Below are 13,652 nucleotides of genomic sequence, written 5' to 3'. Positions count from 1 at the left end.
CATAGTTGAGGTAGACTCTACTGAATGAGACATTACATTCTTCCAGCACTATCATGAGCTTAATAAACGTAAATTCTACTACTCATTGGATTGCCAGGGATGTCCCTTTAAAGGGACTGCTGTAAAAAACAAACAAAAAAAAAAAAGTGAAAAATCACTGGGCGTGGTGGCACATGCCTGTAATCCCATCACTCGGGAGGCTAAGGCAGGAGGATCACTGTAAGTTTGAGACCAGCCTGGGCTACACAGTGAGAACTACATAGTGAGACCCTGTCTCAAAAGAACAAAAATAAAAAAAGGACTGCTGCCTTCAGTTGAAAACTTAATGTTCTTTATACCTTTGTACTTTTGTAACAGACACTGGTGTGTCCGAGGTAAAACCACAATATTTTTGGAGGCTTTCTCAATCATGTTTTTGCAATATAATTATTCAGACTTCATATTATAAATCTTTTACTTTTAAAACATGTTGTTGATTTGTTATTGAGAGCAGTTTGAGCCTAACAATGTAATGAAATTCAGTCTGATTCTAATAATCTGGTAAAGATCATCAGTTTGGAAAGATTATTGATTTTCTTCTCCCATCTTAGTTTTTTTACCTAATATATGGAGAAAAGTAATGGTCAATCTCAATATTTTATTTTCCTTGTTATTTTAATAAAGCTGCTAGGCAATTGTGCTGCATTCCCTACTAGTGTCATAGTAGAATACCAACTTTCTTAAAATATAAAAGTGACAGTACATTTTTAGGAGAAAATAAATTGCTTTGCCCTGCTTCCTTTACTCTCCTCCATATACTGGGATAGAGCTTTTGAATATGAGATCTTACTATTTGAATAGAAATGTGTATGTATAATAAGGATATATCTGTGTGTGTGTGTGTGTGTGTGTGTGTGTATACACATCTATGTGTGCATGCTATGGAACTTGAATACACAACAAATCAATATTTTAAATTCCAGGAATGGCTAGTCTTTGACACAGTGATTATCCTTTTGAGGCTGAGTACATTACTGATTTGTTATCTAGTTTTCTGCTCCCCATAGAGAGTTTTGAGCTAGTTGCACTTACATGAATATTGTTATTTAAAACTAAAACCTTGGCTGTATTTTCAAAGATAAATTTGGAGATTCCTATTGGTAAAATACAGCCAAATCTGATGTATACATAGGTTTCTACAGGTAGTGTAATTTAGGATTTGAAGATTTAATAACCAAGGCTACCCAGGAAAAGTGACCTGATAACATAGTACCAATAAGTAAAGAAGGCTCTGTTTGCTTTTGCCACTTCTAAGACTTTTAACTTCTCAGGTTATTAACCAAATTATTGTATAAGTTATCAAGTAGAATCCTTAGGATAAAATGACAGATGGGAGGTTTGTGGAGTATCTGATGTCACGGGCATTTTTAGTAGCATAGACCCATTGCTCTGCATTTCATTATTTCATTTATTTTTGTTCTGTAGCTAACTTTTTCTCCCCAAATTTGCTATTAAAATCAGAAGCCTAAATGTCAAAAAAAAAAAAAGAAGAAGAAGACGTTCATATTTCACTGGAAACTCTGAGAATCTTTTGCCTAGCTCAAAAGAACATCTGCTTCCGCTTAGCAACTTTCGATGTGCTTTGATCCTGATGTCCTTCAGTAACACCCACACAATGTATGTGACGCAGAGAGACACTGACTTAACGGCAAAGTGCCGCTTTCCAGGAGACACTTCGCTAAAGCTTTTGCTCTGGCATCAAACAGCACCATTTTAATGCTGCTTACTCTTGGGTCTTCCTTAGAAACCTCTTTCTGCAGTAACACTTAGCATCTACATAGCATTTTTAAAGCATTAAACAAATTACTGCTCAACCGACCCTTTGTTGGGAAGTCAACTAAATATATTTTGTAGACGTAGTATAATTTATAGATGGAAAATCAAGAAAAGAGCAGTCTAAATCAGAATTCAGATGTGTATTCCATTTTTTCCATTATCCCACTGTCCAGACCACCAAAAGTTTCCATATGAAACAGCAATTTTATTTAAGGCCATCTAGTAATTTTACTGTGTGATAATCGTCTATTTCGAATTTGTAATGCTCCAGCATGTACATTACCGGGAGGTCCTTTATTTACTAGTTCATTCCAGAAGCACTTACTGAGTACAGAGTAACACTTTTGATGGTGTAGTTTTTGGGGTTTTGTTTTTTTCAAATTAATTAGCTGCCTTAGTGTTCAGCAAACTACAGCCCCCAGCCCTTGTGGTAAATAAAATTTTACTGGATCACAGCCACAGTTGTTTGTGTACATATTGTCTATGGAGGCTTTTGTAATATAACAGCACAACTGAGGTTGAAGCTTCATTCAGCAGTTGTGAGAGAGAACACATGGCCCATCAGCCCCAAATATTAACCTTGTGGTTCTTTACAAAGAAAACTTGCCAACCTCTGTGCTACCTCATTGTTTTCCAAATGCCTCATCTAGCAGAACATGGATCTCCTGAAAATCTGGTTAAAGGCACAAACCCTGAACCCAAGGGATTTTGATTCAGTTAGTTCAAAGTGGAAGAAAGGGAATATGTATTTTTCAAAACCTCTTCAAGGTGAGTGGGTTGTACCATCTGAGGAATGCTGTTTCTGTGACACAATTTAAGGGTATTCTGAGGCGGTACCCATGGGATGAGACCTAAGAACACTTTCTTGGAGATAGTAGTTATCTACAGATCATGACAGATTTGGATTCTTAGTGATAAAAATCCAAAATTTATTCTAGTATGAGCTAAAATGTTGAGACGAGAAGAAATAAGGATGCGTGAAGGGCTGGGGATTTAGCTCAGTGGTTCTGCTGCCTACCTTGCAAGGATGAGTGAAATATGCACTAAGGAAACAGAGGTGACTAAGATAGGGCAATAGGGCTGAGAGTTAAAAGACAAGATTTCATTTCTATGGAGTTCAGCTCAGGAACAATAGATGCTCTAATAGCTTATTGAAAAGCACTTTAATTACGAATGAATGGTTTAAGATCTACAACTTGGAATAGAGCTGATCTGGCCAAAAAACTGTACCCCATTCCTCTCATGAATAATGAAAGATGTTTGTATAATACTGTCACCAGGTAGGATCCAAGGACTCCTCCCAAAGAAGAGATGGGAATCTCAACTCAGTATACCTACTACTTTTTTAACTCTGGTCAAAGAAAAAAATTTCTGAACATATCAATGAAAAGCATAGATAGGCTTTATTAGGCAGAGTTAAAGAAGTACACAGTGAAAACAGAGTATAGGCACACAAGAGAGAGGTACAAGAGAGTTGAAAATATCTGTGTTCTTATTCTTTTACATGGATGATCAAAGAACTTTTGTCTAAAAACAATCTTTGAACCCTTTGAGTCTGTTTCTTCATCTTAAGCACAGGTTACTGTCCGTTACCTCATTAACTAGGTTAGTTTATGGGATTACAGTGCAGCGGTGCCACAGTTCATGAACTTAATTCACTCCACAATTCTGGAAAAGACGGCCACGTTCATGTTTACGTGGGAAAGATGGCCACTGTCATGTTCATCGGCCAAGGCAGAGTTAGCAAACAAAAGCAAAATTTTGCTAAATGCTTCCACTGTTCCCAAAAACCAAACTGTTTGCAAGCAAAAGCATTGGTGAACTGAGGTACCACGGTATATTTAAGGGGTTTTGGTTGTGATGGGCCTGGAAGGAAAAAAAAATCAGCTAGGAAACAGAACCAAGCCTAGGGAATAAAGAGAGTACAAATATGGATATCCTTGGGTAACGTTGTGTCCTGAAGTTACTTTAAAGGTACATTTTTAAATTATGATTTTCTTTGTCTACCTGTCTTTATTTGTTGTATCCTACTGAGGCAGGAGATAGCTGGAGAGGGAGAAGGGAAGGCCTGTCATTGGGTGCTGGCTTTCTGTGCTAGAGCTACCTTCTGAGTTAAATTTCAACCCCGGTCCAGGATATTCTTATACAAATACAAAAGAAGAAAGTAACCTAGCCCTGATTACTATGTCATTAACTATGCCATTGTGACACTCCTCCAACTCTCCAACTCTCCAACTCTCTCTTAACCACTCCCCCAGCCCCAAACCCTGTTTCTGATTTTATGGGTCTGGGGCTAGGACTGATTTGCATTTCAAACAACCACCTTGGAAAGAAGTTGGTGATGCTAGTCTTGGAGCCACTACTTTAACCAAATAAGACAAATGGCTAGAAAAGAGGGATCACATTAGTATACCTGAGAACAGGTTTTGCCAATTAAAGCCCACTGGGCTCTATGACTTTGAAACAAACTCACTTCTCTCAATGAGGTTTAAGCTTGTAGAGCTCAGTGCCAGTTTGCATGAAAGCCACATGGAAAGCATAGGTTCATAAATAATAACAGAGTAGGTCTCAAACATGATTTAGTTTCACCTTTTAATTTATAGATTAAACGGAGAAACTGAAAATCAAAAAGTTACCTAGCTTACCTAGTTACCAGTTCCTTAATGGAAACCCAAGGATTCCAGACTTCAGAGGGAACCTGCCAAAGAAAAACGGGTGATATTTAATATTGAAAAATAAACCACATCCCTTGAGTTTACTAAACATCCTACAAATGGCAACAATAAACAAACTAGCATTTTAGCAGTGATGCCAATAATGAAATCCTTGCTGAAAGGATACTCATATCTGCAGGAATAGTCAAAAAGAAAATTAGTCAAGATTGGAAATCAATTTTGGCTCTTGAGTAATTGGTACAAACATATTGTTGCGATTTTACCTTGTGACCGCAAAAGGCAAAACATTACACTGCTAATACCGCCTATATATTACCCAGCTCTTCTCTATTCTGCTGAATTTTATGTGGAAGAAAATAGAAGCTTGATTCAGGTTCAAGTCCTATTCCCTGATTATGGATAAATGACAACTTAGGTAACCGCTGCAACTGATTGAGAGTGACATCGAAGTACAGATGCTTTTAGCTACCTCTGGGCTCCCAGAACACTTGGAAATAATTCAGGTATGGTTTCTTATCAGCTCAGTATTAGCAGCCTGTAAATCTGTGTCTGCATTTGGCATAATGGGTTCTGACAGAGTAAAAGCCACCTGGAAAACATTTCAATGTCCTTCCTCAAGAGGTTGTAAAGCTACTTCCCCCCCAAGGGACAACTAATCAACAATACATTATTTTAGGTCCTTAACACGTGGGACAGTGGGTCTTTTGTTTTGAATTGTTTTGTTTTCTGTTTGTTTCAGTTGGCTTTTTCTTGGTGTTCTTCATTTGTCTTTCAAATAAAGAATGAGAAGGACATATTTCTTTGTCCAGACTCTTGTCTTATGTAGATAAAAATGAGTTAATCTTTAATGAAGCAGAAAGTGAGTTATATAAAGGCAATTTCCTTCCAGGTTTTACATGATGGCTCTTGTTCATTTTATTGGGTTCATCAACCAAATGGTTATTTATTCATATATCCATCCAGTACACATCGAACACTGCTACGTGGATGGCATTTCAACAGACTGAAATTTTTCTTTTCCCTCTTGCAATTATTGGAAAAGAGGAAAGAGCGAGCACATATCGTTCGCACACTGGACACAGTTTGAATCCTGTTTCCCCTCTGCTCTGTTTGTGGTATAATGCCTTTACTCTGGGTGGATCAATCATTTTACTGAACAGAATTTCTCTTCTATCATTTTAGAGTGGTGAAATAAAGGGTTTAATGATTTCCTGCTTTTGAAACCTCTTGGTATTATGAAATAGCCTATTTCTAAGTTAAACACAATTTTCCTCAGCCTGATATTTTGAGGTGTTCTTTATCTTGGTGTTCGTTCCAAACTTATCCTAACCTTGAATGAACCTAGCATTCAAGACAGGCCTGTCTACATGCAAATTCTGAAACATGTAACAGGTATATCCACTTCTGTGTGTAGCTGCTTTCCTTCAATCTAGAATGAACTCTCCCTCCACAAAGACCTCAAGTCCTTTGAAGAAGAGTTTGAAATTCAACCTTCTTTGTTATGCTCCTCTGAGAGCCAGGACAGCTCACACTGAGATTTTTCTCTTCGTTTCCAAGACAATGATTATTGTGCAGCACTCATGGGGGGCACATAACAGAAGATTCCACCTTGTGTTATGAATTACTGCCTTATGTGTACTGAACGCTCCTCAAGGCCAAGCTGTAGGAATGAGAGGAGTGTGAGAGGAGAGTGGTCTCATGAATGTTTACAGTATCGGTCATTATTAGAGAATATTTATTGGCAATTGTCTTTGCAGAAAATTGTTCATGGAATCAACTGAGAAGCAATAATAATAATAATAATAATAATAATAATAATAATAATAATTTATAGAACTTCAGCGCAGTTAATTCTTCATGGAAAAACCTGAAACTTCAATTGCAGATTTAAAAGGTACTGAACAACCATTGCAACTGTAACTTTACTTCACATCTTTTGTGTCAGTTAAAATAGTATGTAATGCAACTTGAGTGAGCGCTGTGGGAAGTATTACCAAGTTCTAGTGTTTGCTTAGTACTGAACTGAGTCTTCAGTTCTGTCCTAGACATTTGCACCACAGTAGTCTCCGTTCCTGTGTCCTGTTGTTACTGTGTTCTGTACAGGTGGCGAGTGCCCTTAGCTTCCTTACCAGTTGCCACAGAAGGTCATTTCATATCCCTACGGCTATTGCCAAGGCTACGAAAGAGAAAAGCTATATTTGTATGCAACACTAACCCTGTGACTGCTAATGTATGTTTCTGCTTGCTGTGCCTTGTAATGGCTGCTCTTTTTTGTGTGTACTAGTAAAGTATGTTTGGTGTTCAAAAATAAAATAAAAGCCTTAAGTTACAAGGTTAGTTAATAAGAAGGCTAACAATGCCTGAAGTCACTGCAGTTGAATTTGTAAGAGTTTAGTGTCTTATTTTTGTTTGTTTGTTGTTTTTTACAAGAAGCTTAGAGAATTAAGTATTCTTCTTAATAGTACATAACACAGCCTTGCAGTAAATAGTATATTTATTCTTCAAAAGCTTTAAAGATCTTTGCTAATTAATTAACTCATTAATCACTAGCTAAACCAGCAATTTCTAAAGAAGGTTTCAAACGGGAAAGGAAATGTTAGTAATGGTAGCAGTTGTGTGTGTGTGTGTGTGTGTGTGTGTGTGTGTGTGTGTGTGTGTGTGTGTGTGTGTGTGTGTGTGTATTCTAAAGAGCTAAAGAGTTGTTGGGGGTTGGTGATTCATTGAGGTTGGGTTTTCATTTTTTGTTTGGTTTTTGGTGTGGAGAGAGTTTATCTAACTTTGATATTAGATTTTGTCTCCATGAATAATGCCTCTTGCAAATAGCTCACAAAACCAGCTTTTCACGCACTGGGTGCTAAGAGTTTTTGTTTGGTATAGCAGAATGAGAAACAAAGAAAGCATTATACAGTGGCCTTTATGCTGAAGCATCAAAATGTGCTTCAAGAAATGTGTAGGGGGGAGAAGGGAAGACAGAAGAGCAGAAGAGGGAATGCAGAATAGCAATTTCTTATTTTAATAAATAAGTTTAACCCTAAAATTAGAAAGAAAATACTCATATTGGAAGCTAAATACATCTGAAAATTTAATCTCTAGAATAATGGCAAGTTACAAAATTTAGGCTTTAAAAACAATCAACATTCCTGAATCCCTTGACTTATCTTTTAAAGGGCATCTATCTGGGTGGTTTTTAATAATTCTAGCATTGAGACAGTGATGTGCATGGGTGTGGGTAGTCTCATGCGAATGCTCAGTCACACCAATTTACTCACCCTCAGAGCAGTTTCAAAATCAATTCAGTATTTCCTGGATAGGTTGACGTCACCCCTCTCATACCAGAGCAAGAAGTGAGCTGCTTGCTTTGTGCTCATTAAAATTCTGTATACTACACTATGCAGGGGCTGATGTCTATTTTCAGGGCAGCCATAAAACAAAGCAGTAAGTGTTCTTGTCTCTGAGGCCAAGGTGGGAAGAACAGAGAGGATTCATGAGGGATGAAGCCCAAAGAGAGGAAGAGGGGGCAGGAAACATTCATCTATTAATGTTTACCAAATTCTAGCAATAAAAAGAAGTGTCAGCCATATACATTTTAAAGCATCCAAAAATACAGAAACTAATTCAAGAATTCTCCAAGAATCTTAACCTGAGAAAGAGAGAGACCAGCCAGTAAGGTAGTAACAGACAATTTAATCTAGGAAAATGACTTTTCTACCCAGGAAATTGAAAACATTATTCTCAGCTTGCATTATTTTTATTAAGTAGTTTTTCTTCTCACAATCCATTTGTAAAGGAAAATGTCTGTCACCTCTCTTGGTACCATTTGCATAAACATGGAAGCTAGTTTTTCTAGACATTTACGATATTGGACATGCATGAGGAGATGTGCACACATCCACACTTACATTTGCAAAGCCAGGTATGAATATGTGCTTTTTAGCTGGATCCTGGGGTCATAAAGGTCATGCTAGAGGGACTCTGAGGATTGGATTTGGCTTTGCTTTTGCCTGGGTCTGCAGTTTGCATTTGGCTCTACTCTAAAGGAGGAAGGTGGTAGCTACAGAGCATTGTAGTTTCATACTGCTGAGGGAGCACAGTTGCTATCTTTTCTCCCATTAAAATGTACCTTTTGCACAATTATATCATTCAGCTAGGCCTGCAGAAAACCCTGTGGTCCTGTGGTTCATCATCCAGCTGAAGGAGTAGATCTGCAAAAGGGACCCCCCTCTGCCCTGCCAAGTCCTGTTCCCCGGGGACAGGGACACTGCCTCAGAACATTCTTGGAGAAATTCAGCATGCTACACTTTCTTCAAAGGCCCAGTGACACAGAAAAGATGATCACAAATTCAGAGCAGGATATTCACTCTGTTTTTGAGCACCCTCCATCAAGTGTCCTTTCTACCCAGGAAATAAACAGACCCAACTTCAAATATTGTGAAAATTTTCTCCTCAATGAGGCACTTGCTGTTGTTTCTTTTGCTTCTGATTAGTACCATTCTACAGAGAGGGAGAGAGAGAGGGAGGGAAGTGCAAGGCTTTTGCTCTAACGACAAGCTGACCTTTCAGAGTTCATTTGAAATATATCCCAGAATGAGTGTCATCTCCCCTCTCTAGAATAGGACCCAATGTTCAAGGCAATGAGGAACTGCCCAATATTCAGCTTTTCTCCCCTTCTGGGTCAGTGAAAAGAAAACTGGGCAGAGTTATTCCAAGAGGGACTGCTACTGTGCTGGCCATCTCCCTGCCTGAGCTACGGCCTGGCCTGGAAGCAGCAAGAAAAAGAGACCTCTGAAGCACTTCAGGGCACAGAGTGGGGGATCCCACTAGAAATCATGCTACTGTTTATGGGGAGGGGATGTCCCTGGGCCTTCGTCTTCCTGGTGCAGGACACCAGGAACAAAGGAGGGTCCTCGATTCCGTCCCTCTCTTTGACTAACCAAGTTCAAGTCTCAGTCTTGCCATTTCTCTGCTCTATCCTCTAGGGAAAGTCACCTAACCTCTCGGTGCCTCACTTTCTTTGTCTATATATTGGGACAGTAACAGCCTGTACTCTGCTGGGAAATTGTGAGGATAAAAAGAGGCAAATGCTGGTGTGAATAATCTGCAACAATACATAAGATCCTAATAAGATTATTGACATTTAGAAATGGGAAGAAAGGAGCTAAAGGTGTAGGGAAGGTGGGACGGGTAGGGGAAGGGTAATAAGGGAAAAGAAAAAAAATGTGAAAGAATGAAAAGATGAAAATAAAAGTGTTTGTAGACGGGGAGGGGAGCAGGGGGTGAAGGGAGGGCAGGGGTAAGGGGAAAAAATGAGAATCAAGACTTGTCATGTAGAGGTACAAGATCCCAACAATGAATGTACCTGTGTGTATCCCTAAAATGTACCAATAAACTCAATTAAAGCTGAAAAAAAAAAAGAGGCAAATGTTCAAAGGGCTAAGGAAAAGTGTCTGGAAGCCAGTAAATACTGGGTTTGGAGTATGGCTGGCTATCACACAGCCAACCTGCTTTCTCATCAACCTCTACCCGAACTCTGAAGGGGAAGATCAAGGGTCTGGCTACCACACTGAGGCTCCCACCCACAGACCTTAGTGGTCCCTGATTCAGGTGTGGCACTGCTTTCAAAGCCCACCACCTGGTGCACTCGCAGTTTTTCGAGTCCAAACAGAAGCAGCCAAATTGGCCAGCTCAGCTGAAAGGCTCAGGTGTCCTTGCTACCCTGAAACAACCTAATAAAGACTCTAAACACAACACTGGCTTTGAGGAAGAACTTGGTCACCTTACTAAAAGTACAGGAGGTTAGGCTCTGGGAGCACTTTTTGAAAGGAATGCTGGGCCTTGTTTATTCATAACAACATGAGAGAGAAAATGGAAGCACTGAGACTTTGTTCTGTTTTGAGATCTTACTGCCCTTACATAAAGCACCCACTCCCTAGGGAGTTCTGCCAATTATCTGCAACCCACTTGCCATGTACCATGATTACAGAGGAACTGAGCAGCCAGAGGTTTCTGGATCTGAAACTGCAGTGAAATATATGTTCTTATAATTCAGCTTGAAGATTTATTTCAGTCTTGAGAAGAATGGGTGATGGCATTGTCTCTACCCTAACTCTGTATTTTCCCAACCACAAATCAGACCTGAATCTTGCAGAGGACTGCCACGCACCACCCTTGGGCCAGCTGTAAGGGAAGAGTTTGAAGGTCAAAATATTGGCCTTTGAGGATTATGAGGGAAAATATGAGACTGAACATTGGAGTAGCCTAGAAAATGCAGGGACTCTCCATTACCGTTCATTTGGCACACAGGAAACCATTTTATTAAATGGATACCCACCGTTACTGTTTATAAGGGTGGCTCTATCGTCCCTATCTTGATCTGAATAGCAAAGAGAAAGGAAAACTGCACTCAGTTTCCAGAGCGACTAAGAGACCATTCACATTTGAGGGCAGACCTGCCAAAGAAAGCCACAGCTCCCCAATTCTATCTCTATTCTGTCCCTCAAAGGGGACAACTATCTATGTACCTTACTGCATTGTCCTCTGCCCAGGTCATTCAAGAGCAGGCAGGGTATCCTCTTGAGCACTTCTGATACACTCTGTGTGTTCCTGCATGTAAAACCAGATATGAATGGAAAGATGCTCTCCTGAGTCCCTCAAAGTTTCCCTCAGCAGCCTAAGTGAGACAGCAGGTGATCTGGGCAGCCTGACTGCCTGAATTCAGATCTTAGCTCTCTGCTTGACCCAAGTGGGTCAGCCTCTCTGGGCCTCAGTTTTTAGCATCAGTCAAATGGATACAGTAACGGACTCCTCATTCCCAGAAATAGCTATGATAATGTACACAAAGAACTTGATTCTTGGGCTGGGGATTTAGCTCAGTGGTTCTGCTACCTGCTTCACAAGTGCAAGGATACGAGTTTGATCCCAGTACTTGATCAGAAAACAATGACTGTTAGCTAGAAAAAGAAAAAAAATGCAGAAACCATCAGCACTAAACTATAAGCAATTAATAGTTTCCTTGTCCCCACCCAGGAACTTTGAGAAGAATAAATATATAAAACATTTTCTAACATTAAATATCAGAACAGAAAATATAGAGACGTGCATTACAAAAAGAAGGTAATGGGCTGGTTTGGATGCGAGAGGCCAGAGAGAAGACAGTTTGACCATGTGTCCTCTGATCTGCCCGCTGGTTCATTCACACTCCACCAGCCACATGCCCTGTGGAGTCTATCGAAATGATTGCCCTGAACACTGAGGACACTTTGATTAGTCTGTGTTTTGACTAACAAGCCTGGTGCAGTAGAGCACAGGCCAAAGCCACATGTGTATCTGGGTGACAATTGTATCTGCTAGATTTGGAACATAAATTTAAAATTTTTAAATTGAATTTCACAATTGAAAATGTAGCCAGGGTTTAGCTCAGTGGCACCATGCCTGCCTCACAAGCATAAGGTCCTGAGTTCGATCCCCGGTACAAAAGAAAGAAAATGTATATTGGACTTATAAAATTGTGGGACGAAGTGTGAAACTCAAATGTCTTGGCTTTGTTTATTTGGTTTTGTTTTTTGTTTTGTATATGTGGTTCATTTTGTTTTTGCTTTTGCTCTTTTGCTATGTGTACTTTAGATTTATTTTCAATTTATAAAATAGGAAGCCTGGATACGATATAGCTCAGAGGCATTTCTTTTTAAACTTTTTATCATAACTATAAATTCGTCAAATATCAAATTCCATATTATATCTTTAGCAATTAGTGCAGTTTTTGAGGGGACTGAGACTCTTCTCTGTATCTGTAAAACATGCTTACTTAAACTGCAGGCAGAGCATTTTCATAATTTTGCAAGCCACAAAATAAACAGCCTCTTTTCTCTGCATCATTTAATTTTCAAATAGGGAATAGTCATGATTATAAAGAAGCCAATGAGGGCAGCAGGAAGGTTCCAGAAGGCATAAGATGTGGGGCAGAATCTAGACACATATGTGATGCACAGCTGAGGATAAGAAAACAGGTGAATTTGTTTTCCAATATTTCTTTCCATTCTGTTTAGAGTGGAGCTGCCTGTCAGAAATCACAGTAGTCCTCCATCTTCCCCAATCCTGTTTTTTCTCACTTCTCACACATCGGGCTTTTTGTACACATCACATTCAGATGACCACGCACGCTATTAGTGAACACTTACACTTCTAACGTAAGAAAGGTGCTTCACTTCACTGTCAGTAAGCAGCCTGACTCTGGCTTCTCTCTCTGCAATAGGTTTCATTATCTCTAAGATCATACCAAAACAAAGAGAAGAAGAAGAAGCCTGGCATATTTCACCTAACCACTGGACAGATTTTAATCTAAAAATGAAAGGAAAACATACTCATTTCAAAAACCCTTGTACTGTGCTAATGTGAATGTTTGGTGAGCCTTAATTACATACAAAATAACTGTCTAAAAACTGAAAACAAGAATGAAGCCAATCCAGCAGCACAGATCATTCAAACTATTTCCTATGGAGGCTACAGTATATTATATATTATTATATTATATGTAAACATATATTTACTCACCAATAGATGGAACAAGCATATACTGATATGGATGTATAGAAAGCCAAACTGGGCCTGGTGGCATATGCCTATAATCCCAGTACTCTGGAAGGCTGAAGCAGGAGGATCTGGAATTTGAGCCCAGCCTGGGCAACTTACCAACTTAGTGAGAACCTGTCTTAAAAGTTAAAAATTAAAATAAAAGCTGGGTATGTAATTCAGTTTAAAAGATCCAAGCCAGAGTGTAATGGGGTGGTAGGAGAAATGTTTCTAGCGGAAATGAGACCTGCCTGGAACCTCACAAAGCATAGATATAAATTTTTGAGTTGGCTGGGCAAGGGGGAAGTCACCTTTCCAAGGGAATCAAGAGTAAAGAGAAGGACCAGGCAAATACCAGATGTGGTCATGTGTAAAGCCTTGTTCAGAAGCCTCGGCTAGGTGGAGTAGAAGTTTCATGTGGAGGGGCAGGAGATCGTGAGGATAAGAGAGTGTCTGCCTTTGAGAAAATCTTAAGAGACCCGGGTCCACCGGATCACTGTAGTTAGTCTCGCAGCCAGTAGGAAATGTGTATCACATGCAAGGTACTGTTAGGGGTGATAGAAGGCAGGGGAACCAAAAGGAAGAATCTAATTTGAG

The 13,652-nt window shown here is 39.4% G+C and overlaps 1 long non-coding RNA gene across 2 annotated transcripts in view; it reads right to left on the bottom strand.

Moving 5' to 3' along the window:
* Window positions 1-13,652, bottom strand: part of LOC104867881 — a 587,910-nt gene that overhangs the window by 204,159 nt on the left and 370,099 nt on the right. For both annotated transcript variants that reach the window (XR_781883.3, XR_781884.3), the window contains one exon: window positions 4,461-4,513. This is a non-coding gene — a long non-coding RNA (uncharacterized LOC104867881). The remainder of the gene's footprint in view (window positions 1-4,460; window positions 4,514-13,652) is intronic.

This window comes from Fukomys damarensis, unplaced genomic scaffold (genome assembly GCF_012274545.1).
Source record: "Fukomys damarensis isolate Sample0158 unplaced genomic scaffold, DMR_v1.0_HiC HiC_scaffold_12, whole genome shotgun sequence".
NCBI classification, from domain to species: Eukaryota; Metazoa; Chordata; class Mammalia; order Rodentia; family Bathyergidae; genus Fukomys; species Fukomys damarensis.
This window is presented reverse-complemented; position numbering and strand designations above follow the sequence as displayed.